Source organism: Bufo gargarizans, chromosome 1 (genome assembly GCF_014858855.1).
Source record: "Bufo gargarizans isolate SCDJY-AF-19 chromosome 1, ASM1485885v1, whole genome shotgun sequence".
Lineage (NCBI taxonomy): Eukaryota > Metazoa > Chordata > Amphibia > Anura > Bufonidae > Bufo > Bufo gargarizans.
The window spans coordinates 640,822,320-640,850,033 of NC_058080.1; positions in this window are offsets into that span (position 1 = coordinate 640,822,320).

Consider the following 27,714-nt stretch of genomic DNA (forward strand, 5'->3'; position numbering starts at 1 on the left):
TCAAATAACTATTGTCTGTATGATGATAGAAATGATTACAAGATTATTTTAACTAAATTTCGAGATATACTGCCCATTTTGTTGATATAAGCAGTCAATACATGTAGCTATATGTAACATAGTAACATAACAACATAGTTTATAAGGCTGAAAGAAAGACATCTGTCCATCCAGATCAGCCTACTATGTACTGAGGCAGTTTTCTGAATGTTTAACTGTTCCCTCCTTACTTCTCTGATACATCCCCACTCATCCTCTTTGTTCTCCTCTTGTTTGCTCCTTGCACAATCATCTCCAAGATTTCTCACATGCATCCCCCATACTCTGGAACTCACTACCCCAGCAGATCAGACCGTCCTCCAATATCCAAACCCTTGAAAGCAACCTGAAAATCCAACTCTTCAGGAAATCCTTCAATAACGCTGCCACAAAGCCAGATAAGCAGCTTTTACCCTCACCTACTGAATCCTTCCCCTTCACTTGTAAGCCCTCTAGGGTCCTCAGATCCCCTGTACAAGTCTGTTACTAAATTCATTGTACTTGTGTTGTTTTATATTATGTATGTATACACTCTTTAAAATGTTTGGCACCTTGGAATTAATGGTGCTTTCAAATAAATAATAACTGCTAAGCAAAGGCTGCCTTATCTTTTTTCTTACGTGGGCCAAGGATTGGAACGAATGTTTGTAGAAAAGTGTCTTCAGCCAATCATTATCGGGTCTAAAAAGACCATCAATCAGCCAGCAAACAAGCGGCTGATCAGTGGGGAGTTTAGACTGGATGTTTATTGAGCAGATCTTTTATGCTGCCTTAAAAATCCTTATTTGTCAGTGGCACATGTCCACATGTAAACAGGGGATGTCCTCCTGACAATATACAAGCTGTATGGGTGCAGTTTGCATCACTCCTAGTAAAGGTCCTATGTCGTCAAGCTGTGCTCATTTTAGCCACACATTGCATTTTGTAAAAGGACCCTTACACAGGCATAATCTAGGTCGAACATATAAAATGCTAAAGGTATTGGGATAAGATTATAGTTGTTTGGGATAAGATTATAGTTGTAATGGGCAAAGATCTTGAAATAGGATTCATTATTCCACACGTTTAGCAAAGTTGCAAGATTTAAGTGTAACCCCTATAATAGATTTATAGAGGGGAGTTAGCTGTACAGGGTATGGTCATCAATAAGTAGAATTTTATTCAGTTGTTGGGGAAGGCAGCGGAGCTACATTTCCCAGCTCTTCTTGGAGCAGTGAGCTGGAGATAAGTAACTGGCACTTGGTAATTAACTGACATTTGATTAGCAAAGGATGACTTACTAAGGGACGGCTATCTACAGCTAGAAGGGTAAAGAAACACGTCTGTTTATTAAAACAGCGAGGAAGAGGATTAAGCAAAAGCATGACAATTAATCTACTACAGTGGATCTCCAGAGAAGAGTGGTTGTCCTAAGAGGATCCTGACATACCTTCTCTTTGTAAACTACTTACTAGAATCTGATACTTCATCTTGTTGGAGGCCTAAGCCAAGTCTGATCCATAGATTAACAGAAGAGTGTTAACTGCCATACCCCTGCAGGCAGGGCCGGTTTTAGACAAAGTGTCGCCCTGGGCAAAATTGAAAGTGAGGCCCCAAATCCTGAAATATTGGACCAGAAGTCTGACAGAACTTTGTAGGCAAGGACAATGGTTGCAACCAGAGCAGCTGAGTGTAGAATGCCACATTATCTCTCTTTAGCCTTTCCACTGTAAGCTGCTGATTCTGCAGCCTCTTTGGGTATGTTCACACAGAGTATTTTATGTGCTTAAAAAAGCCTAATGCAGAACCCGCATCAAGTTTTTTTTGGGTGAGTTTTTTTCTGATGATTTTATAGCACACTTTTTGATGCGTATTTGCTGTGGATTTTCATTAATGGCCATTTTCTAAGGGAATTCTGGACATGGACCCCGCGTTATGAATGAACAGGGCACTTCTGTTTTTTCATGGTGCAGTTTATAAGCAGGAAACAAAAAGGGGCTGTCCCATCCGGGCCTCTGAAGTGAAGGGAGAGCACAATGTGCATGCATGGGCATCCTCCATTATGCTAATAGTGTTCTGAAAATAGTTGATCACTGGCAATTCCATAGCAGTGAATGGATATAATGCTTCAAATGCACACTGTTATAGGGGATCTATGGATGACACACTGTTATGGGGATCTGTGGATGACACTGTCATGGGGATCTGTGGATGACACACTGATAAGCCTCATTCACACGTCAGTGTTTCACAGACTTGTGCTGTACGTGTTCTCCATGGACATCAAACGTCCCTATTCATTTTAATGTGTGTATTCACACATCAGTGTTTTAGCATGGTCCGTTTTTTTGCACGGATGCATGCTCTATTTTGTCCGTGTTCACAGATCCATCACGCCCATTATAGTCTATTGGTCCTGGAAAACCAAGAATGCCATCCGTGTTGCATCTGTGTTTAACGGATTATTAAGAAGAGATTGTTTGAAAATAATTGTTCAGCTGTTGAGTGTCAGTGAAACACAGATGCAACACGGACAGCAAAAAAAGACACACGGACCCAACACGGATCATTCACGGACAGCTTCACGGATGCAAATATAATGGTTTGTAGTGGCTTACCCTATGCATCACTGACCACCTGCTCATAGATCTGAGCATGGACGTGTGAATGAGGCTTTATGGGGATCTGTGGATGACGCTGTTATGGGGATCTGTGGATGACGCTGTTATGGGGATCTGTGGATGACGCTGTTATGGGGATCTGTGGATGACACTGTTATGGGGATCTGTGGATGATGCTTATTGGGGATCTATGGATGACACTGCTATAATGTGTGAAATAGCTTTACAGATTCCTTTATTAGCAACCCTGGTCTGCTCCCCCCAATTACTAGAAAGAAAAAAAAAAGACACTGCTAATTTGGATCTCACATCTATACTCCAATGCCCCCCCCCCCCAATTAACAATGCAGACCACCTAAACAATGCCGTCTTCAATGGCCTATATGGCCCAAACAGCCATGTGGCAATTGAATGCAAAACGGCCACGTCACAAGCACCACAAGCCACGTCACAAGCACGCTGTTTGGTGGTGTCCTAAAAGTGCTGCAGACCTAGCTCATACTGGAGTCACAGTGAGCACACCGGACACAAGAAGCTCACACACAGCTCACAGAGGGGGCACATACTGGGATCAGAGGGGACACAGGGAGCATACATGGGGGACACAGAGAGCACAGGGAGCACACGCAGAGAGTGCACACAGGGGTCGCAAGGAGCGAACACAGGGGGCAAAGGGCTCTCCCAGAGGGGGCACAGGGAGCTCACAGAGGGAACTTACAGATCAGTAATCATCAATACTTGAGGGCAGTGCAGGTCTGTTACAATGAGAGTCACCACCAGCAGCCCTGCACCCTCCTCCACAGACACTGCTGCATGCTTGGATAGACTTACCAGGTGCTTTCATAAGACAAGGTCCTGGGATCTCCTGCAGTCTAGCAGCTGAGGTCAGAACCAGCAGAAAGTCTAAGGTAATTTGTCATGTTGAATATGTTATCTGAGCTACAGGCAGCATGTTATAGGGCAGGAGGAGCTGAGTGGATTGATATATAGTTCTATGGGAAAAGATTCAGTATTGCTTGCACTATATATATCTAAACTCCTGCTCATTCTAGACTTTGAAGTCCAGGAAGTGGTCCTATCAGCGATTGATAGCCTTCCCTCTATGTCTGAGTATACAGAGATAGCTGTCATCACTGATAGGACTTCCTCCTTGACTCCAAAGCCTAGAATGAGCAGGAATGACTTTGACTTCAAAGCCTAGAATGAAATACAAGTTTTACTGAATCTTTTTAATAACAAATGTGGAAAGGTGCAAATTTGTGGACCGGTATATGTTGATATACCGGATAAACACTACCGACAAAATTCAGAGTACAACTAATAGAGGTAAGTAGCAATGATAGATTAAAACATTAAAACTTTAAATAAAATATGCTATGCTTTTCAGCAGCACTCCACCACATTCCTAAGACTGCCGCTGAAATGCATAGCTTGCTTTATACTATTTTATTTCTTTTAATAAAATATTTTAATTAGAAATCATCAGTGCAGCATGCTGTTTTTCCTGGTGTATACCAAGGTTTCTATTGGTCCTTCCCCTTCAACTTCTTATAGTGTAGTTGGTTAGAGATGTCTGATACCTAGCTGCATTCCTGCAGGATGAATTAACTGTACATGCATACTGACCTTTAGGTGGGGCTAGGAGGGGCCAAGAGACTATAAAACATTTATTGTAGATATGAAACAAAGGGCTCGGCTCCATTGAAGATATCATCAGGGTAAGATGTCTCTTGCTATCATCACCTCTCTTTGAATCATATGAGCATCAGTCGAGTGCCATTTTGGGAGCTGGTTGATGTGGAGCTCGCTCATTTGTTTTGATGACTTTCAGTGACTGTTACTTTCATATATATATTTGTGGTCCTGGCTACGGTGAGAGACCGTGGCTGAGGACGGGGGGGGGGGATGGCGGCTGTCTGCTACAGATGGCTGGGGTGTGCGGGAAGCCATGGCCGGGTGCGAACTAAATGAGGGGCATGCCTGATGGTGAAAGGTGAAGGAAGGGGAAGGGTGGGAGGGGTGAAAGCGCGGCGTCTCTGATGGGAGCGTGAGGCGGCGCTAAATAGGCCTCCTCCGCCCCTCCCACAAACACAGGCTGAGCTTCAGCCTTAGTACTTGTGGTCCTGGCTACGGTGAGAGACCGTGGCTGAGGACGGGGGGGGGGGGGATGGCGGCTGTCTGCTACAGATGGCTGGGGTGTGCGGGAAGCCATGGCCGGGTGCGAACTAAATGAGGGGCAAAAAGTCAACGGGTAGGAAGATGTGAGGGTAGAACTCATAGGGCTAGATTGGTGAAAGCCTTGGCGATCTCGGCTTGTGGATTGGGAATATAGTGCGTGAAGCAAGAGGATTGCCATCTACCCATTTTCTGGATGACGTGTGCTGGGACCCCGTGACTTGATGCTGCGGAAGCTGCGCCTATGCGGAACGAATGCCCTGAGATGGCCTTGGCATCGAATCCCAGCCCGGAAGCTAAAGTTCTGATGTGATGGATGAACTGAGAAGTTGATAGACCTTTGGAGTTGAAGGGAAAGAGAGGGCTGCCTGGCGCGGAAACTGTTGAGATAGCGAGAAGCTTGCTGAATACGGCCACCGGGCACCAATCATTGAAGGTCGGGAAGTAAATGATTTTGACTGGAGGACCTACCTGGGAAGTTTTGGTGGAAGGGAGAGACAGGGTGCAATGAGTCTGCTGCCAGACCAGCTGGTCTGACGTGGGGCCTGCATGTCCTGGAGAGCTAGTGAATTCCCCGGGCCGTAAGAATCCGTAGAAACAGAGATACATGGCAGCTTTGATCACAATGCTTTTGTATGGCCCGAAAGGATCGTTATCTAGGGAAGTGGAAAAGGCTCTGAACATTGCCCCAGTGACTGGTTTCCTGCGGGACTCTGGCTTGCTGGTGCTCTTTTGGATCCCTCTGAGGGTGGACTTGATGGCCTGGGAAGAAAATAGGGACTGGCTGCATGGGAAATCTAAAGTGAGGTAATGCTGTACCCCTGCCAGGTACAATTTGATGGTGCTGAAAGATAGGTGAAGGTCTGTGTGACAATAGGCCAGGAACGCCATGAGATGAGTTATTTGATCCAGATGTCCTTGTGGGTGCTTGATGGAAAATCGAGAGAAGGTTTCCCACCCGGTCTTGTAGTTCCTGGCTGTATTGAGGGATAGGGAGTTGTGGATGAGTAACTTGGCAGTTCTGACGTGTTTGCTCAATCCATCATCAGTGTCTCTATGGCGGGTGGAGGAACTCCTGATGGATCGGCGTCTGGCATCACCTGAAAGAAAACCGGGAAGTTGAAACGGGAGAGGGCATCAGCTGCTGTGTTTGCTGAACCCTGTATGAAACGACATGAGAAATGAAAGTTATGTTCTAAGGCGAGGCATACTAATCTGCGGAGGAAGGGCATGATTTGTGGGGAGGAGGAGCGGCCTTTGGTGAGAATTTCTACCACTGCCTGATTGTCCGTGACGAAGACGACTGGCTTGTTCTTCCAGATTTCCCCCCAGGTCTGGGCAGCTGCCACGATGGGATAAATCTCTAACAGTGGAGAGGATCTGATGGAACTCTGGGTGGAAGATATCTGAAGCGGCCAGGGACCTGCGAACCAGTGGGTCTTGAAAATGGCTGCAAACCCTTTTGAACCTGCTGCGTCGGAAAACACGGTGGGAGAACTATCGTCCCAGGAAGGGACGAAGAGGGAGATGCCATTCCAGCTGGTCAGGAAATGGTGCCACATGTGAAGATCGGCCGTTGCGGCGGCGTCAAGGTGGATCAAAGAGTCCTGATCCGAAGCAGCAGGTAAAAGTTGCAGCAGTCTGGAGGTAAATGCCCGCCCTTGGGGCATAATCTTGGAAGCAAAATTTAACATCCCCAGAATTGACTGGAGTTCGACCTTAGTGAGGGTCCTGGCCGCGACAGACCTCCTGATGGAATCCTGGATTTTCAGGAGTTTTTCGTCCGGTAAGCGGGCTTCCATCTTGCCGGTATCTAAGATGACCCCCAGGAATGTTATAACTGAAGATGGACCTTCGACTTTTGTTGGGGCGATCGGGACGTTTAACTTGGAGAACAAGTCGAGAAGTACCTGGAGCTGGTTGGGTGCCTGGTCTGCGGTCTCGATCAACAGGAAATCATCGAGATAATGGATGACCCTGGAGCATCCGCCATGGTTGACCAAGACCCAGTGAAGAGCTGTGGCTAGTTGATCAAAGAGCCAGGGACTGCTCTTTGAACCAAATGTCAGTCTGTCTGAAAAATAGTACCGTTCCCTCCACTTGATGCCGTAATATTTCCACAGATGGGGTGAGACCGGAAGCAGCTTAAATGCGTCGGCGATGTCCGCCTTGGAAAGCCACGCGCCCGACCCCAGCTGGAGGATCAACCGAATGGCGTCGTCCAAGGTGGAGTACCGCATGGAGAAATCTTCTGAAGGGATGAGCGAATTTAAGCTAGGTGTGCTGGAAACATGAGGAGCAGAGAGGTCAAATATCAGCCTTTTTTTATTTGAAATTTTTTTCGTAACTAGGCCAATGGGGTTGGCCCTCCAGATGTCGAAGGGGGGGACTGTGAATGGACCCAGGAGGAAACCCTTGCTGATCTCAGACTGGATGAGGGTGTCTACTGATTCGGGATCCGCCAAGGCAGAACGAAGATTGGGGCCTTCCCAAGTGGTTTGCGGGTAGGAAACTAGCCCTGTATGGAACCCTTGTGAGAATCCGGAGACCAAAAACTGCACAAAGGCGGGATCGTGGTGATGCAGCAGGAGGGCGGCTAGCAGATCAATGTTGACTCCGGCTAGTCATAGCTGTTTTGATGACCTTTGCGGACAAGACGACTGGGGGTGGGCCCTGAAACAGATCGTGCAAATATGCAGGGCCTTGCATTTTGAAAAATAGCAGTCGGACCAATTGAAATTGTTGCAGATTTGGCTTCTGCCCAAAAACACTATGGGCCTGCCCCATTTGTCTGCGTTCTGCCCTAAACTAGAAGAGGTGGAAGGGAGAGCGGAGGGTCTGCCTTGGGCCAGGGCCCCTGAGTTGGGACACCAGTCGGAGGAATGCAGGATGGACTGGCAGTTGGCGCAGGTGGGAGCTTTGAGGCCAGCGAAGTGCCTGCAGAAGAGCTCCATGTCTAATATGGACCAGTCCGTGATGTGCCGGAACTGGGACAGAGCAGCGGCGGCTTTGGCCGAGAAGGAACGATGGTAGTCGTAGAATGCGTGACCTCCGTACTTGTGTCCCAAATCAGTGACCCTGTAGAGGTAGGTGTCAAGTTCCTCTCTGCGATGCGGTTGGGCCGAGCACAAGATGTCTCGGAAAAGGCTGAAGGCCAACACGAACTCTGGGATGGAGAGTTTTTTGTGCAGCCGGGCATCCTTGGACTTAAGAACCACCGATATATCTCCACAGGCAATGGTCCTGTTCTCATCGAAGTCGTGGGTGGAAATAAGTATGGAAGCCAAATTAACGTCTTTACCTGCCAAGATATCCTTCCGGACATTGTCGGGAACAAAATGTGATGGGGAAATTGTGAAGGAGCTGGGGGCTTGGCTCGGAGTTGGGGCATGGACGGTAGACGGGCCTGGAACTGGAGAGATGGGAGTGCTTGGGCTTGATGGCCTGGTTTCCACCGCTAGCAACCTGGTCTGCATGTCGGACACTGAGCTGGTGAGAGTGTTGATCGCTGCATGAAGCTGGGTCAGCGCAGTCTGGACCGAGGACAGAGACACCTGTTCTGCAGCCGCTGGGATAGGTCTTGCCGTTAGCAGCCTATACAAGTCCGCTTTGCGGGCTGTGGCAGGATAGCGGATGCCTCTCCTGGTTAATTCGGCCATAAGTTTAGGAATGGTCCATTGCCTGCCTGAAAAGTTGCTTCCGTGGGCTGAGCCGGGTGATTCCGGGATGGAGCGAGTCTCGGCGATGTCCGATGCGTGGGACATTATGCTGTGAAAAGGAAAATGGAGAGTGAGAAGGGTGGTTGAGCCACTTGACACCAGTGAGTGAGTCCGTGAAACCCTCAGAATGACACCGAAGAGTGACCCAATCCGTTACCAGGAAGAGGTTAAGAGGCCCAACCTACCTGATGCGCTGGCCTCAGCCCCCCGAAAGAAGGACCTGTTGATGCTGGTCTGACCCTAAGAACTAAAGTAGTGAAACCAACTTACCTGGACTCGGCTGATGAAATCGTAAATGAAAAACGACCTGGATGAAAGGTGACCTAGGACTGGTACCTTGGGGAATTCGCCTAGCGAATTTTGACACGAGCAGGCCTCCGGAGGGACCCTAGAAACATGGGGTGACGTTGAAATAAGCAGGAGAAGGTGAAATCCTGACGTGAATCAGGGTGCGAAGGACGGCCCCTGAGTGATCCGATGCCTTACAGGCGGCCGAACCCGTGAACTAGCTGCGGGCTGGAAGTGAAGCTCGTGAGGCGCGTTGAAGCGCCTGGGTCGGGACGGGGCGGGTGAGTGGTGCGTGAGCGTGCGAACCTGTGCCTGATACGTGTCGAGGCGGTGGATGAAATCTGAAACATGCTCGGGAACTGAGGTGTTCCGCTGGGTGGTAAACCATGGCGTGGATGGAGCTTTGAGGAAGGAAAATTGACATGAATCTGCTGCGTGGCAGACAATAGCGTGGATGGAACTTAAGGAAGGAAAAATTGACATGAATCTGCTGCGTGGCAGACAAGCGTGAGCGAGCATGAGAAAATTGACATGAATCTGCTGCGTGGCAGACAATAGCGTGGATGGAACTTAAGGAAGGAAAATTGACATGAATCTGCTGCGTGGCAGACAAGCGTGAGCGAGCATGAGAAAATTGACATGAATCTGCTGCGTGGCAGACAATAGCGTGAGCGAGCATGAGAAATTGACATGAATCTGCTGCGTGGCAGACAATAGCGTGAGCGAGCATGAGAAATTGACATGAATCTGCTGCGTGGCAGACAATAGCGTGAGCGAGCATGAGAAATTGACATGAATCTGCTGCGTGGCAGACAATAGCGTGAGTGAGCATGAGAAATTGACATGAATCTGCTGCGTGGCAGACAATAGCGTGAGCGAGCATGAGAAAATTGACATGAATCTGCTGCGTGGCAGACAATAGCGTGGATGGAACTTAAGGAAGGAAAAATTGACGTGAATCTGCTGCGTGGCAGACAATAGCGTAAGCGAACCTGAGAAAATTGACATGAATCTGCTGCGTGGCAGACAATAGCGTGGATGGAACTTAAGGAAGGAAAAATTGACATGAATCTGCTGCGTGGCAGACAATAGCGTGAGCGAGCATGAGAAAATTGACATGAATCTGCTGCGTGGCAGACAATAGCGTGAGCGAGCATGAGAAAATTGACATGAATCTGCTGCGTGGCAGACAATAGCGTGGATGGAACTTAAGGAAGGAAAAATTGACATGAATCTGCTGCGTGGCAGACAATAGCGTAAGCGAACCTGAGAAAATTGACATGAATCTGCTGCGTGGCAGACAATAGCGTGGATGGAACTTAAGGAAGAAAAAATTGACATGAATCTGCTGCGTGGCAGACAATAGCGTGAGCGGACATGAGGAAAAGTGACGTGAATCTGCTGCGTGGCAGACGATAGCGTGAGCGAACCTGAGGAAAAAAGACATGAATCTGCTGCGTGGCAGACAATATTGTAAGCGAACCTGAGGAAAAAAGACATGAATCTGCTGCGTGGCAGACGATAACGTGGATGAATTATTATTTTTTTTTTTTTAAGGAAGAAAAAACATTGACATGACTCTGCTGGTAGATAATGGCGTGGAATAAAATGTGCGGTGTGCTGTTTTGCTGAGGCCCCTGTTTGTGGGGAGGCCTCAGCTGTCAGTTTTACAAGTTTGAGCATTGAATGCACATTTTAAGCATCCAGAAAGAACAGTCATTTGGGCTCCTGAACAAGTGCGGTATTTGTGAGCTGCACTGTCTGCGGGGTCCTGACTCTGCATTCACACTTCCTGACATGTCTTTTCTGCTGGTATCCTGGGAACATCACTCGCTCCAAAGCAGAAGACCTGCTGTCACAGGCTGGCCAGGATGGCACTTTTCTTGTGAGATGGTGAATCTGTGTCGGGCATATGCCCTCTGGAGAGGGGGAGGGGGGGCGGGGGGGGCGGCCGGCGTCAGTGCTGCCTGGAGACCAGCCGGTGCAGGAGGTGGGGCCAGGTTGCGGACGTGTGCAGTGAGTGGGAGCGCTGGGGACCCGGTTTTGATGCTGCCTGACGAGCAGCGAGGGGCGGCCAGGAAGCGACGTGTGGGTGTGGGTATGAGAGAGCGCGGCGCCGAGGCTCCCAACAGGGAGCAGCTCAAGGCGCCGCTTAGCTTACCGGGGGAGCGTGGTTCCAGGGGAGGTACTGGATCGAGCGAAGGCTGAGGGAGCAGCAGCGTGGGCAAACAGCAGCGGCACTGAATCCTCGATGCGCAGAGACGTCACGTGAAAGCGCGGCGTCTCTGATGGGAGCGTGAGGCGGCGCTAAATAGGCCTCCTCCGCCCCTCCCACAAACACAGGCTGAGCTTCAGCCTTAGTACATATATATATATATATATATATATATATATATTTATACAGTACAGACCAAAAGTTTGGGCACACCTTCTCATTCAAAGAGTTTTCTTTATTTTCATGACTATGAAAATTGTAGATTCACACTGAAGGCATCAAAACTATGAATTCACACATGTGGAATTATATACATAACAAAAAAGTGTGAAACAACTGAAAATATGTCATATTATAGGTTCTTCAAAGTAGCCACCTTTTGCTTTGATTACTGCTTTGCACACTCTTGGCATTCTCTTGATGAGCTTCAAGAGGTAGTCACCTGAAATGGTCTTCCAACATTCTTGAAGGAGTTCCCAGAGATGCTTAGCACTTGTTGGCCCTTTTGCCTTCACTCTGCGGTCCAGCTCACCCCAAACCATCTCGATTGGGTTCAGGTCCGGTGACTGTGAAGGCCAGGTCATCTGGTGCAGCACCCCATCACTCTCCTACATGGTCAAATAGCCCTTACACAGCCTGGAGGTGTGTTTGGGGTCATTGTCCCGTTGAAAAATAAATGATGGTCCAACTAAACGCAAACCGGATGGAATAGCATGCCGCTGCAAGATGCTGTGGTAGCTATGCTGGTTCAGTATGCCTTCAATTTTCAATAAATCCCCAACAGTGTCACCAGCAAAGCACCCCCACAACATCACACCTCCTCCTCCATGCTTCACTGTGGGAACCAGGCATGTAGAGTCCATCCGTTCACCTTTTCTGCGTCGTACAAAGACACGGTGGTTGGAACCAAAGATCTCAAATTTGGACTTATCAGATCAGACCAAAGCACAGATTTCCACTGGTCTAATGTCCATTCCTTGTGTTCTTTAGCTCAAAAAAGTCTCTTCTGCTTGTTGCCTGTCCTTAGCAGTGGTTTCCTAGCAGATATTCTACCATGAAGGCCTGATTCACACAGTCTCCTCTTAACAGTTGTTCTAGAGATGTGTCTGCTGCTAGAACTCTGTGTGGCCTGGTCTCTAATCTGAGCTGCTGTTAACCTGCGATTTCTGAGGCTGGTGACTCGGATGAACTTATCCTCCGCAGCAAAGGTGACTCTTGGTCTTCCTTTCCTGGGGCAGTCCGCATGTGAGCCAGTTTCTTTGTAGCGCTTGTTGGTTTTTGTGACTGCACTTGGGGACATTTTCAGAGTTTTCCGAATTTTTCGTACTGACTGACCTTCATGTCTTAAAGTAATGATGGCCACTCGTTTTTCTTTACTTAGCTGCTTTTTTCTTGCCATAATACAAATTCGAACAGTCTATTCAGTAGGACTATCAGCTGTGTATCCACCTGACTTCTCCACAACACAACTGATGGTCCCAACATGTATATAATTCCACATGTGTTAATTCATAATTTTGATGCCTTCAGTGTGAATCTACAATTTTCATAGTCATGAAAATAAAGAAAACTCTTTGAATGAGAAGGTGTGTCCAAACTTTTGGTCTGTACTGTATATATATATATATATATATTAGCATAGTTAAAATTATTTTTGAACCTACAGTAAGTGGTCTTTGCTTTGATTCTGCTTCCAGCCTCCAGTGGATGTGTCAGGTGGGAAGGCACAGCAGCCTGCTGCTCCCCTAAGAACTTTGCTCTGCTGTGGGGTTTTGCCCAGGATTGCACAACACCCTCTGGTAAGAAGCTTACATCTTAGGGACTCACAATTTTTGATGAACTGAAAACAAGAAATATAAATATGTCTGAAAAATAAATTCATGTTCGATGAAAACCTCAACTTTTGTTTTTCAGGATGTTAAGAGAGATTTATTGATGGACTAGTCACACCACTTTAGCAGGTGATATTGAACTCTTGATCTCTGATGGGAGCAGACAAACACAGCAATTGTGTCCACAGTATGCCTAAAGCAAGTTTAAGATTTACTAGATGAAGATAGACTATAAATACTGTACCACAACCCAACAGAAATAATATATCATGTCCAACTCAAGGGAAATTGGGACTGCGGTTTCATTTTCACCTCATAACGCCTGTAATACATTACATTTACTAAAGTTTCATTTAGATGAGTAGATAATCGTTACGCTTAAAATACTAGCGATTCATCATGTAATGTGAATGTAGTTAACAACTAAACAATTTTACTAAGAATGCCTGTTTAAATACTTGTAAAATTATTCATGTAAATATGCATAGTGTGACCTTTCGCCAATAGGCACAATGACTAGACCTGTCTGAATGCAATCAACAATCATCATTTAAGGTGCGTATATAACTGCATTGTCGTCGTGTTGGTACATAACATGGACATAACGTCACGGGAGATGGGAAAGATCTGCATGGACATGGTCATGTGACCAGAGCCCAGAATGGGACAAATGAGCAGCAATAAAGGTAAAATAAATACATTACAGAATTACAGCTCCTTTCATAAATAATTATTTTAAAGAATGTTGATGTAAATTCTGTATTAATCCAAATTTGACCGTTCATGTAATTTCTGAAAAAAGAGGCCAAAGTTTGCTTATTTCATATTGATATTTAATCTGCATGAATGCAGCAAAGCAAAAATAAGGAGTTATTTCATACCCACCATCAATGATTATCATTTTCCATCAAATTCTCAGCCATTTTTCAAACTATCAATCATTAGTAGTTTAAAAAATTGGGGTGGATAAACTGACCCTTACATTTAACAACAATAATAAATGATGAATGTCCAGTGAAGGTCCAATTCTGAACAACACTTAGGCTAGATACACACATCTCATGATCATTTTTAACCCATATGTGTAATTTTAAAGTCTGCAGTAAAATATTGAAAAGTCTACATACAGAGCATTTTGTTTTTTGGCATCTGGTACAAAATGTTACAGCATAAAAAAACACAGCCAAAAATGTCATAGATTGTGCTGGAAAACAGGAAAATAATTATTTGTAGGGTGAAACTGGGTTAAAATGATATTCACTGTGTACTAAAAATGACATGACAATCTTATTCTACGGGTCATTACGATTAAGGCAATACCAAATTTATATAGCTATTAAGTTTTACTACTTTTTTGAAAATGAAAACCTTTCAAAAATGATTTGCTTATTTGCATTGCTATATTGTGACTCCCATAGCTTTTGTATATTTCTATCTACAGAGCTGTGTGGGGGCCTGTTTTTAGTGGGGCACACCGTAGTTTGTATTGGAGTACATATGATTTTTTGATCACTTTTTTTTCAATTTTTTTATGGGGCAGAGGAGACCAAAAACAGTATCTTCGTTATTTTCTTCCATTACGGCATTCACCACACAGAAAAATATCTTTTATATTTTTAATATGACATTTTCAGATGTGAAAATACCTATTGTGATTATTTTTATTGCTTCTTTTTATATATAAAATTGTGAAATTGTGTGATCTATTTGTTTGTTACATGTTTTAAAAAATGTTTTTATATACTTTTCTAATTGTAATTTTTAGTCTCTTTAGGGGACTTGAATGTGTGATTTCCTGGCTTTGGTGGCAGCTTTCTATCACAGGGCTGGTAGTCTTCGCATGGCCTCAGACTGTTATTTTGGGGGGGGAAGGGGATAGATGCAGCTCCCTCTGTCTAACCTTCAGATGCCACAGTTTAATGACCTAGACTGGTTAAATAGCCAATTCTGTTCATTGCAGCTGAGTGCCAGCTGTATCATATAGCCCATATGTAGCCCCTGTGTATGGAGCGGGCTTAGCACATGAGCACACTCCATACTTTTAAACTGCACCAACAACGTACAGTTATGCCATGTTGTCATGGCATTACTATAAAAGGTAATCAAAACAATGAAAAATGTTAGAAAATTCCTTCTGGTCACCCTGCATAATATTTCAGCAGCAAACAGGGCCATTTAAACCATCCAGTGTTTTCACAAAGCACTGTAAATAAAGTCATAATCTGCTGAGGAGTTTTAGGGTCACACAGTTTTGCCACTTCAATGACTTTTCTTTTTAACTTTGTGGAATGTAGATTCAACAGTGAAAAGAAATGGGCACAAGATGTGGCACCCTTAATTTTGGATTGGAGAAATATATACAAAAATGTTAAAAGGAGCACAATATCCAGCAGTTTTCGATTGACGCAGTTCTTTATTCTTCACCGGACCTATGTTACCCCAAGGGTTAAGAGTAAGATGTATAAAACTGGAGGTGCAAAATGTTGGAAGTGTGGAGAGGAGGGGGCCAATTTTGTTCATTTGATCTGGCTCTGCCCGATTGTTCAGGGGTATTGGTCGCAAGTTTTTCAGTACCTTGAGAGAGAGACAGGGAAACCGGCCCCTTTGGAGATTAGTATTGCAGTCCTGGGAGACACTAGAAGAATTGGGGGGGACAGAGAAAGTGAAAGAAAATGGGAAAAAGGTCTGATGTTGGCACGAGTAGTCTTGGCCAGAGGATGGGGAGCTGACAGCCCGCCAAATGTGGCGGACTGGAAAAATTTATGTGAACGGGTGACAAGTTACGAGAAAGCCAGGCAGATGAAGCCATGAATAAATAAGGAAAAGTACAAGTGAGGGAACTACAAGGTTTCTGAAGAGAGGTTACTGAAAGGAAAGGCCTTTTGGATACTCCCAAGACAACCAAAAAGGGGTGGAGGGGAGGGAGGGAGGTTTTTCTTGGGGAAGGGAGGGGGGGGGATGTTATATGAGGTTTTTTTAAAAGCTAAATTGAATGGGGATAAATTACTGGAGTATGTCTTCGTAGTTTATAATGGTGTATAACTTTATTGTTAAGATACCCGCTTGCAATCTATGATGGCATATATATGTATTTTTGTAATGGTTAACTATGTTATGCTTTAACCACTTCAGCCCCGCTAGCTGAAACCCCCTTCATGACCAGAGCACTTTTTACACTTCGGCACTACACTACTTTCACCGTTTATCGCTCGGTCATGCAACTTACCATACAAATGAATTTTACCTCCTTTTCTTCTCACTAATAGAGCTTTCATTGGGTGGTATTTTATTGCTGCTGACATTTTTACTTTTTTTGTTATTAATCGAAATGTAACGATTTTTTTGCAAAAAAATGACATTTTTCACTTTCAGCTGTAAAATTTTGCAAAAAAAACGACATCCATATATAAATTTTTCGCTAACTTTATAGTTCTACATGTCTTTGATAAAAAAAAAATGTTTGGGCAAAAAAAAAAAAATGGTTTGGGTAAAAGTTATAGCGTTTACAAACTATGGTACAAAAATGTGAATTTCCGCTTTTTGAAGCAGCTCTGACTTTCTGAGCACCTGTCATGATTCCTGAGGTTCTACAATGCCCAGACAGTAGAAAAACCCCACAAATGACCCCATTTCGGAAAGTAGACACCCTAAGGCATTCGCTGATGGGCATAGTGAGTTCATAGAACTTTTTATTTTTTGTCACAAGTTAGCGGAAAATGATGATGATTTTTTATTTTTATTTTTTTCTTACAAAGTCTCATATTCCACTAACTTGCGACAAAAAATAAAAAATTCTAGGAACTCGCCATGCCCCTCACGGAATACCTTGGGGTGTCTTCTTTCCAAAATGGGGTCACTTGTGGGGTAGTTATACTGCCCTGGCAATTTAGGCCTCCTTCACATTTGCGTTGTCCGGATCCGGCGTGTACTCCACTTGCCGGAATTACACGCCGGATCCGGAAAAACGCAAGTGTACTGAAAGCATTTGAAGACGGATCCGAACGCTATTAAAGTCCTGGTTGCCATAGTAGTAGTGGGGAGCGGTATACTTACAGTCCGTGCGGCTCCCGGGGCGCTCCAGAATGACGTCAGAGCGCCCCATGCGCATGGATGACGTATCCATGCGATCACGTGATCCATGCGCTTGGGGCGCCCTGACGTCACTCTGGAGCGCCCCGGGAGCCGCACGGATGGTAAGTATGCTGCTCCCCGCTCCCCACTACACTTTACCATGGCTGCCAGGACTTTAGCGTCCCGGCAGCCATGGTAACCATTGAGAAAAAGCTAAACGTCGCATCCGGCAATGCGCCGAAACGACGTTTAGCTTAAGGCCGGATCCGGATTAATGCCTTTCAATGGGCATTCATTCCGGATCCGGCCTTGCGGCAAGTGTTCCGGATTTTTGGCCGGAGCAAAAAGCGCAGCATGCTGCGCTATTTGCTGCGGCCAAAAAACGTTCCGTTCCGGAACGGAAGACATCCTGATGCATCCTGAAGGACGGACTGTCCATTCAGAATGCATTAGGAAAATCCTGATCAGTATTCTTCCAGGCATAGAGCCCCGACTACGGAACTCTATGCCGGAAGACTATAACGCAGGTGTGAAAGAGCCCTTAGGGGCCCAAATGTGTGAGAAGAACTTTGCAATCGAAATGTGTAAAAAATGGCCTGCGAAATCCGAAAGGTGCACTTTGGAATATGTGCCCCTTTGCCCACCTAGGCTGCAAAAAAGTGTCACACATCTGGTATCGCCGTACTCAGGAGAAGTTGGGGAATGTGTTTTGGGGTGTCATTTTACATATACCCATGCTGGGTGAGAGAACTATCTTGGCAAAAGATAACTTTTCCCATTTTTTTTATACAAAGTTGGCATTTGACCAAGATATTTTTCTCACCCAGCATGGGTATATGTAAAATGACACCCCAAAACACATTGCCCAACTTCTCCTGAGTACGGCGATACCACATGTGTGACACTTTTTTGCAGCTTAGATGCGCAAAGGGGCCCAAATTCCTTTTAGGAGGGCATTTTTAGACATTTGGATCCCAGACTTCTTCTCACACTTTCGGGCCCCTAAAAAGCCAGGGCAGTATAAATACCCCACAAGTGACCCCACTTTGGAAAGAAGACACCCCAAGGTATTCAATGAGGGGCCTGGCGAGTTCCTAGAAATTTTTTATTTTTTTTGCATAAGTTAGCGGATATTGATTTTTTTTGTTTTTTTCTCACAAAGTCTCACTTTCCGCTAACTTAGGACAAAAATTTCAATCTTTCATGGACTCAATATGCCCCTCACGGAATACCTTGGGGTGTCTTCTTTCTGAAATGGGGTCACATGTGGGGTATTTATACTGCCCTGGCTTTTTAGGGGCCCTAAAGCGTCAGAAGAAGTCTGGAATATAAATGTCTAAAAATGTTTACACATTTGGATTCCGTGAGGGGTATGGTAAGTTCATGTGAGATTTTATTTTTTGACACAAGTTAGTGGAATATGAGACTTAGTAAGAAAAAACAAAAACAAACAAAAAATTTCCGCTAACTTGTGCCAAAAAAAATGTCTGAATGGAGCCTTACAGGGGGTGATCAATGACAGGGGGGTGATCAATGACAGGGGGGTGATCACCCATATAGACTCCCTGATCACCCCCCTGGTAAGGCTCCAATCAGACGTCCGTATAATTTTTACGGATCCATGGATCGGATCCGCAAAACACATGCGGACGTCTGAATGGAGCCTTACAGGGGGGTGATCAATGAGAGGGGGGTGATCAATGACAGGGGGGTGATCACCCATATAGACTCCCTGATCACCCCCCTGTCACTGATCACCCCCCCTGTAAGGCTCCATTCAGACGTCCGCATGATTTTTACGGATCCATGGATCGGATCCACAAAACACATGCGGACGTCTGAATGGAGCCTTACAGGGGGGTGATCAATGACAGGGGGTGATCAGGGTGATCACCCCCCGGTCACTGATCACCCCCCCTGTAAGGCTCCATTCAGACGTCCGCATGTGTTTTGTGGATCCGATCCATGGATACATGGATCGGATCCGCAAAACGCATGCGGACGTCTGAATGGAGCCTTACAGGGGGGTGATCAATGACAGGCGGGTGATCACCCATATACACTCCCTGATCACCCCCCTGTCATTGATCACCCCCCTGTAAGGCTCCATTCAGACGTCCGCATGTGTTTTGCGGATCCGATCCATGTATCCGTGGATCCGTAAAAATCATACGGACGTCTGAACGGAGTCTGACAGGGGGGTGATCAGGGAGTTTATATGGGGTGATTATGGGTGATCAGGGGTTCATAAAGGGTTAATAAGTGACCGGGGGGGGGGGGGTCTAGTGTAGTGTAGTGTTTGGTGCGACTTTACTGACCTACCTGTGTCCTCTGGTGGTCGATCCTAACAAAAGGGACCACCAGAGGACCAGGTAGGAGGTATATTAGACGCTGTTATGAAAACAGCGTCTAATATACCTGTTAGGGGTTAAAAAATTCGGATCTCCAGCCTGCCAGCGAGCGATCGCCGCTGGCAGGCTGGAGATCCACTCGCTTACCTTCCGTTCCTGTGAGCGCGCGCGCCTGTATGCGCGCGTTCACAGGAAATCTCGCGTCTCGCGAGATGACGCGTATATGCGTCCAGGAGGAGTAAAGCAACCACCTCCCGGACGCATATCTGCGTACAGCGGTCGGGAGGTAGTTAATAAGAAGAAAATGATAAATAAATATAATTAAAAAAAAAAACTTTGTGGAATGTACCCTTACAAAAGTCAATTCCAGCGTGGAGTACAAACTTAATTACCTGCTTTATTACCAGAAAAATTTCTGTGGAATTGCACTGACCTGTTACCTTCATTCTCCATGTCACTATGATTACAGTGCTACCACATTTATATAGTTTACATTTTTTTTAATTGTTATAAGTATATTCTGACCCCCAACACTTTTTTTATACTGTAATTACATATATAGAGTCGTATGAGGGCTCATTGTTTGTGGGGTGATCTGTAGTTTTTATTGATACCATTATGGAGTGTGTATGGCTTTTGATCACATTTTAATACATTTTTGGGGAGAGGTGAAGGAACATAAAATGGCGAATTGGCTGTTTAGATTTTTTTCTATTACGGAGTTTATTGTATGGGACAAAGACAGTTCTATTTTATTGTATGGGAGTTTTGGGACACGGCAGTGCAAATGATCTTTATTTATTTTTTATGGAGAAAGGGGAGGATTTGAATTTTGTAATTTTTTATATTTATAAAAACCTTTTTAACTATTTTAATCTTTGAGACACCTTTGGGAACTTGAATATGTGATCTTCAGACTGCTTTTCCTATACACTGCAATTCATTACTATTGCAGTGTATGGAAGATTTGTTATGTTCTGATAGAGCGCTGCCACCTGTAGGCCTCCATAAGAACTACTGGTGTCTTAGTCTCAGATTTGTCAGAGATACCAAGGTTATTAAAGAGAGGGAACAGCTTCCCCGACCTCCATGTGGGGAATCTGTAGTCACAATTGATCATGGCATCTGAGCATTTGAATGTGTATGATCGGCATTATCACCAATCACTAACATTGTTTCTGGGTGTCTGCTGTATTAAACAGCAACAGCCCAGTGGCTATGGCATCCTCTCCGCTCCGGAGTTGGCGTAATCTTTAAGGACCCAATTGGCGACGTATATATTTGTACAGCAGCAGAGATGTGGTTAAAAAGGACTTGTGTCACCTCTACTGACATGACTGTTTTTGTAACTACTTGCATTTCTCACATTATAACTATTCTGGTGCATACTTTGATATTACTATTTGATGTGCTTCCTACTAGATATTTAAGAATGAATTGACAGCCGTCTACAATAAAGGTAAACTGGGAGTTGTGGGTATGTGACCCTGCATAGTCTATAGAGCAAGCAGGTTGAATATTTACTTCAAACCTGAACATTCCAAATCATAGGTTTATTTTCATATCTGGTTAAAAAATATATTTTAATATTACTACTATATTTTACTAACAACATTTCTGGGGCATTGACCTCGAAAGTACATCCTTTGCTGTCTATTGCTTGTACAAGTCCCAGCTGGCAGGAACGATAATTAAATATAATTTTTTTATCATTTTTCTTGTGTGGGAATAAGTTCTAAGAATGTGTAGGGGAATACTTCCCTGTTAAATCATAGAAAAATAATGAACTAAATAATAATATATGTTCATATGTCCTAAATACATGACACGAGACAATAGATTTTGTGTCATTTACAGATATATTTTATGCTCACCCAGTGTATAAAGTTGTAGTACAGAAGCCAGAAAGCTGGAGCTCATTATATTCTCAAATATAAAATCCTTTCAAGATGTTTAGTAGCTAATTTTCATTGCCTTTTTGTCATTGTAACTCTTGTTAGATTTATGCAGCGCTATTAATAAACTAAAGGTTTAATATTTATAATCCTATTATTTCATAATCCTATTAGTGTAACATTTGGACGATTTAAATATATTTCCACCTTAATCTCTGTTTGATCTTGCATACTTCCCTTCAACATTGACTTTTAGCTGACCCACCAAATATTTTGTCCTTTTAAAGCTCAAACTAGAAAGCGTTATTTTTTTTTCTATTTGGTTTAATAGTATTAATACCAGTGTATGAATGTGAATGGATGTTGGGGGAATACACAAGATGTCCAGCACTAGGTTCTATCATTTGTCTTATCCCTTATGTAATATGGCCAGGGTTAGACATATCATAGTCTTTGGCAACCTGGGCATCTGTACAGTGGCCCATTAGAAAAATATGTTCACCATAATCTTATTAAAAAAAACACCAGTTCTTCATTACTTGCAAAGGATCACAATCTAGAAGAGATATTAGTACTTCATTAAAGTAGTGCTTCCTTCTCACAGCTTAGTCTTGGCCTGTAAACAACAAATTTCCAGCACTCCACCTGTGGTAAAACTACAACTCCCAAGATGCACACTTGCTTGGCTGTTCTGAGAACTCTATAAAAATAAATGGAGGATACTGGGAGGATAGGTCATCAGTAAAAAAATCTCGGAAAATACCTTTCAAAAACTTACTGGATAGGAGCTCTGTGGTGAAAGAAGCCCACTTAATTTTATTTTCTTGTCTATGACCTTCTTTGAATATAGCTATATACATTGTAGTACAAGAGGTGATGGTGAAGCTTGTGCTCCACATGAAACAGAAGGGGCATGTTCTAGCTATTCTGCTTTGGCCCATGTGTTAAGACACAGATGCAGCAAACTGTGCTCCAAGGGAAGAAATGCCCAACTGATGGATTTCACGGATTTTGTCCAATTACATCATTCCCTCAGTAATGGCTAACAGAAAAAATATGCACTAGGGTAATTTAATAAAAAATAAACCTATCAATAAGATTTTGCACTCGGGGAGATAAACATTGTTATACACATGTACACAACCATATACATTTTGGGGCCCGCAAATCACAGTTCTGCAAAACACAAATACCATTTGTGGCATGCAGCACTTTTCTCAATCACTTCAAAACTAGTTATGTGTATGTAACCTGAGGCCTCATGCACACGGCTGTATGCATTTTTTGGTCCACAAAATGCAGATACGCAAATTACAGATGATGTCCGTGTGATGCTGCATCCGTGATATTAATCATGCATAACAATCCGTTCTATAAAAATATAACGTGACCTATCCAGTCAGGTGAATGCTGTAAAAATAAAATAAAAAAAAAGTGCCAGAAAACCCATTTTTGGGTCACCTCACCTCCCAAAAACATAATACACTGCCTGTCCCAAAAAAAAAAACGTCACCACCTGGATTTAACTAAGCAAATAGTTATAAGCCTCCTATTGGATAATTACTGCATGGGCGATTATCTTTCAGCTGGCAACAAGTTATTTAACCCCAACTGGTGCAATGAGTTGCTTCTCATTTCTTAAACAACCATCTTGTGGTCGTGAAAACGATGTTAGTCTGTTTGAGAAGGGTCAAATCATTGGCATGCATCAAGCAGAGAAAACATCTAAGGAGATTGCAGAATCGACTTAAATTGGGTTAAGAACTGTCCAACGCATTATTAAAAACTGGAAGGATAGTGGGGACCCATCGTATTGGAGGAAGAAATGTGGCGGGAAAAAATCCTGAATGATTGTGATCGGCGATCACTTAAACGTTTGGTGAAATCAAATTGAATAAAAAATACAGTAGAACTCAGGGATATGTTTAATAGTGAAAGTAAGACCATTTCCACACGCACAATGCGAAGGGAACTCAAGGGATTGGGACTGAACAGCTGTGTAGCCATAAGAAAACCACTAATCAGTGAGGCAAAGCAGAAAAAAAGGCTTCAATTTGCTAGGGAGCATAAAGATTGGACTCTGGAGCAATGGAAGAAGGTCATGTGGTCGGATGAGTCCAGATTTACCCTGTTCCAGAGTGACAGGCGCATCAGGGTAAGAAGAGAGGCAGATGAACTGATGCACCCATCATGCCTAGTGCCTACTACTGTACAAGCCTGTGGGGGCAGTGCTATGATCTGGGGTTGCTGCAGTTGGTCAGGTCTAGGTTCAGCAACGGTATGTGCTCCAAGAATGAGGTCAGATGACTACCTGAACATACTGAATGACTAGGTTAATCCATCAATGGATTTTTTCTTCCCTGATGGCACAGGCATATTCCAAGATGACAATACCAGGATTCATTGGGCTCAAATTGTGAAAGAATGGTTCAGGGAGCATGAGACATCATTTTCACACATGGATTGGCACCACAGAGTCCAGACCTTAACCCCATTGAGAATCTTTGGGATGTGCTGAAGAAGGCTTTGCGCAGCAGTCAGACTCTACCATCATCAATGCAAGATCTTGGTAAAAAATTAATGCAACACTGGATGGAAATTAATCTTGTGACATTGCAGAAGCTTATTGAAACAATGCCACAGCGAATGCTTGCCGTAATCAAAGCTAACGTCTTTTTTTGGTGGCAACTTTTTTTTTTGACAGGCAGTGTATAAAGCAATCAAAAAGTCCTATTTGCCCCCAGCTGGTTATTTCAGAAAAGTTACCTCATCCCACAAAAAACAAGCCCTCACACAAGACAATTATCAGAAAAAAAATTGGCTCTCAGAAAATGGACAAACATAAACAAAATTGTCTAAAAGGGGTAAAACAAAAAAAAAAAGCTATATATAATTGGTATATCTGTAATCATATTGACTGGCAGAATACAGTTAACATGTAATTTTTCCTGCACAGTACATGCCGTGAAAACAAAATCCAAAAAGCATTGCTGCCTTTTCTTTATCCTGCTTCCCAAAAAGTGAACTAAAATGCAATCAAAGATTCATATGCACGCTAAAATAAAACATAATAATGATAATGGTAACTCATCCCACAAAAATAAGACCTGACACAGCTCCATCAACAGAAAAAATAAATAAAATGGATGGTTCTCAACAAATAGCTGTACTGGTGCCTCAGAAGCCGTTTGAATGTAACATGGCACCAATAAATAAAACAAACAAAACTGTGCTGCAAAAGCCAAAATGTGGTCTTTCCTTTTAAACCCTGCAGCGTACCCAAAGAGCAGTTTACATCCACATTTATGGCATTTCTGTACCAAGTGGAGCCGGCCTAACAATTTAAAGGATGTGATAAGTCTTAGATGCCACCACCTGGCCACAGCATATTGGGCACTGAAATGCATATCTGTGGAAAATTAAAATTTTCATTTTGCACCATCCAATGCTCATTAATTTCTGATAAATAACTTAACGAGTGTAGTTTCCAAATTAGGGTCACTTATAGGGGGTTTCCATAGTACCTCAGGGTCTCTGCAAATGTGATATAGCACCTGAAAACCATTCCAGAAAAAGCTAAATGGCACTCCCTCCCTTCTCTGCCCTGTAAAGTGTCCACTGCGGACAGTTACATTATCTGCGCTACATCTCCTGTGTAACGTTTGCGCATCCTAAAAATATCTGTGACATCCAGTGTACTTTTTCCGTTGACGCTGCGGACAGTGACATTACCTACGCTACATCTCCTGTATAACGTTTTCGCATCCCAAATATCTGTGACATTGACTGTAATTTTTTCTTAGCCGCTGTCGACAGCAGTGCCATTTCCTGTAGTACCTCTCCTATATAACGTTTCCGCATCCCAAATATCAGTGACATTGACTATAATTTTTTCTTAGCCGCTGTTGACAGTAGTGCCATTACCTGTGGTACTTCTCTTGTATAACGTTTCCGCATCCCAAATACCAGTGACATTGACTGTAATTTTTTTCTTAGCCACTGTTGAGAGTAGTGCCATTACCTGTGGTACCTCTCCTGTATAAAGGTTCCGCATCCTAAATATCTGTGACATTGACTGTAATTTATTTGCGCAGACACTTAAAAAAAAACTGCGCTACTGTACGTGTGACATACTTGCAAGCATATATACAATTTAATATGATGAAGGCAAGCAGTAGGGACGGGGAAGTGGACGTGCTGCTGATGGAGAACGCAGAGGCCGTGGCACTGGGCGCAGTGAAACTATGCCTGCTGGCAGTGCACAAGAAGCACACTAATCCACGATACCTAGCTTCATGTCCCAGTTTGCAGGGCGGCACAGAACAACGCTCTTAAAGTCAGACCAGTGCGATCAGGTGGTCTGCTGGATTAAAGCAGATAATGCTTCCAGTCAGTTAAGCACCACCCTGTATTCCACAAAGTCCAGTCTCAGTAGCCAAGAGTCTGGTCAACAGAATCCTCGCCCTGATCCTCCTTCCTCCCACAATGGAGAGTCTTTGCAAACACTCGGATATTCCGAGGAGCTCTTTTCATTGCCATTCCTTACATTTGGCTTCTCACCAAGCCCGCTTGAAGAAGGACATGAGGAGATCTTGTGCCCTTAATACCAAACTCTTGAGCACCACAGTCAAAAGAAGATGGTGGTGGGGAATGGCAATTAGTGTTTCAGGATGTGGATGATGATGATGAGACACAGTTGTCAATAAGTGATGTTATTGTTAGGTCAACAAGTCAGGAGGATTACCAGAGTGACGAAGTGGAAGAGGAGGTGGTGGACGATGAAATCACTGACCCAACCTGGGAAGGTGGCAAGCTGAGTGAGGACAGCAGTACAGAGGGGGAGGGATCGACAGCACCGCAAAAGGCTGGAAGAGGCAGTGGGGTTGCAAAAGGGAGAAGGTGGGCCACAACTAACAAGCCCGCAGCTGTTCCCCGTAGCACCCCCTTGCGGCAATCTCCCTTGCCAAGGGGTAGGTGTTCCTAAGTCTGGCGTTTTTTTGGAGGAAAGCGTGGACGATAAAAGAATTGTCATTTGCAACCTATACCATACCAAAATGAGCAGAGACGTGAACACTAGAAACCTCATCACCACCAGCATGATCCGCCACATGGCATCAAAGCACCCTAATAGGTGGTCCGAACGCCTGGGTCCACAATCAGTGTCTGCGGGTCACACCACTGTGTCCTCTTCCCCTGTGTTACACTCTGGTCAATCCCCTGTCCAAGATGCAGGCCCGGAGGCCTCTCACCCTGCACTTGGACTTTCGCAAGCACCATCAGCTAGAACATCCACTTCTGTGTCCCAGCACAGCATACAGATGTCCATGCCCCAGGCCTTTGAACAAAAGCGTAAATACCCAGCCACCCACCCACAGGCCATAGCACTAAATGCACACATTTCCAAATTGCTGGCCATGGAAATGTTAACATTTAGGCTTAGCGCAGCCTGATGGAGGCGGCCGTCCCTCGTTACTCAGTCCCCAGCCGCCACTATTTTTACCGATGTGCCATATCCGCCTTACACCAGCATGTGTCCCGTAACATCACCCATGCCCTGACCAATGCAGTTATTAGGAAGGTCCACTTAACAACTGACATATGGCCAAGTGCTTGTGGCCAGGGACGCTACATTTCCATCAGGATTTCTGCAAACCCCTACATTAGTGGCTGCAACACCCTTTTCTCCTCCTCCACCTTCTCTGCCACTTCCACCTCTGAATTGTCATCTTGCAGCACCAGTCAGCCATCAGTCAGTAGCTGTAAGCAGTGTAGTGGGGAAGCGGCAACAGGCCGTGCTGAAACTTATTTGCTTAGGTGACAAACAGCACACCGCCGCAGAGCTGTGGTAGGGTAAAAGGGACCAGACTGAGCTTTAGCTCTCACCACTTAACCTACAACCAGGAATGGTTGTGTCTAATGGCCGTAACTTGGTGGCGGCTTTGGAGCTCGGCATTTTCACACACATACCATGCCTAGCCCACGTGTTCAACTTATTGGTTCAGCGGTTTCTCAAAACCTACCATTTCCGAAAGTCATCTACAGCTGCCGCTGGTCTGTCAATGCTGCAGCAGTGCTTGTACGACGTGAGCACGCGCTGGAACTCCACGTTTCACATGTTGGCCAGGCTTTGTGAGCAGCAGAGGGCAGTAGTGGAATACCAGCTGCAACATGGTCGTCATCTTTCCAGTCAGATTCCGCTCTGCACAAGCGTTGAGTGGGCATGGATGTCTGACCTCTGTGAGGTTTTACGCAACTTTGAGGAATCAACACATATGGTGAGCGGCGATGCCGCCATTATCAGCTTAACCATCCCACTTCTATGTCTACTGAAAAGCTTGCTGCTCACAATGAAGGCGGACGCTTTGCATGTGCAGTGGCCAGGTGCGGGAGGATAATATTCTGTATTTGTCGTGACGCCAATTGCAGCGTGTGCAGGGTACTATCCCAGGGCCCTTCCAAGGTGTTAAAACGCACATCCCAGATCAGAAATGCTATAGTGGTGTAATGGCCTACAATGTCTCTGTAGTTT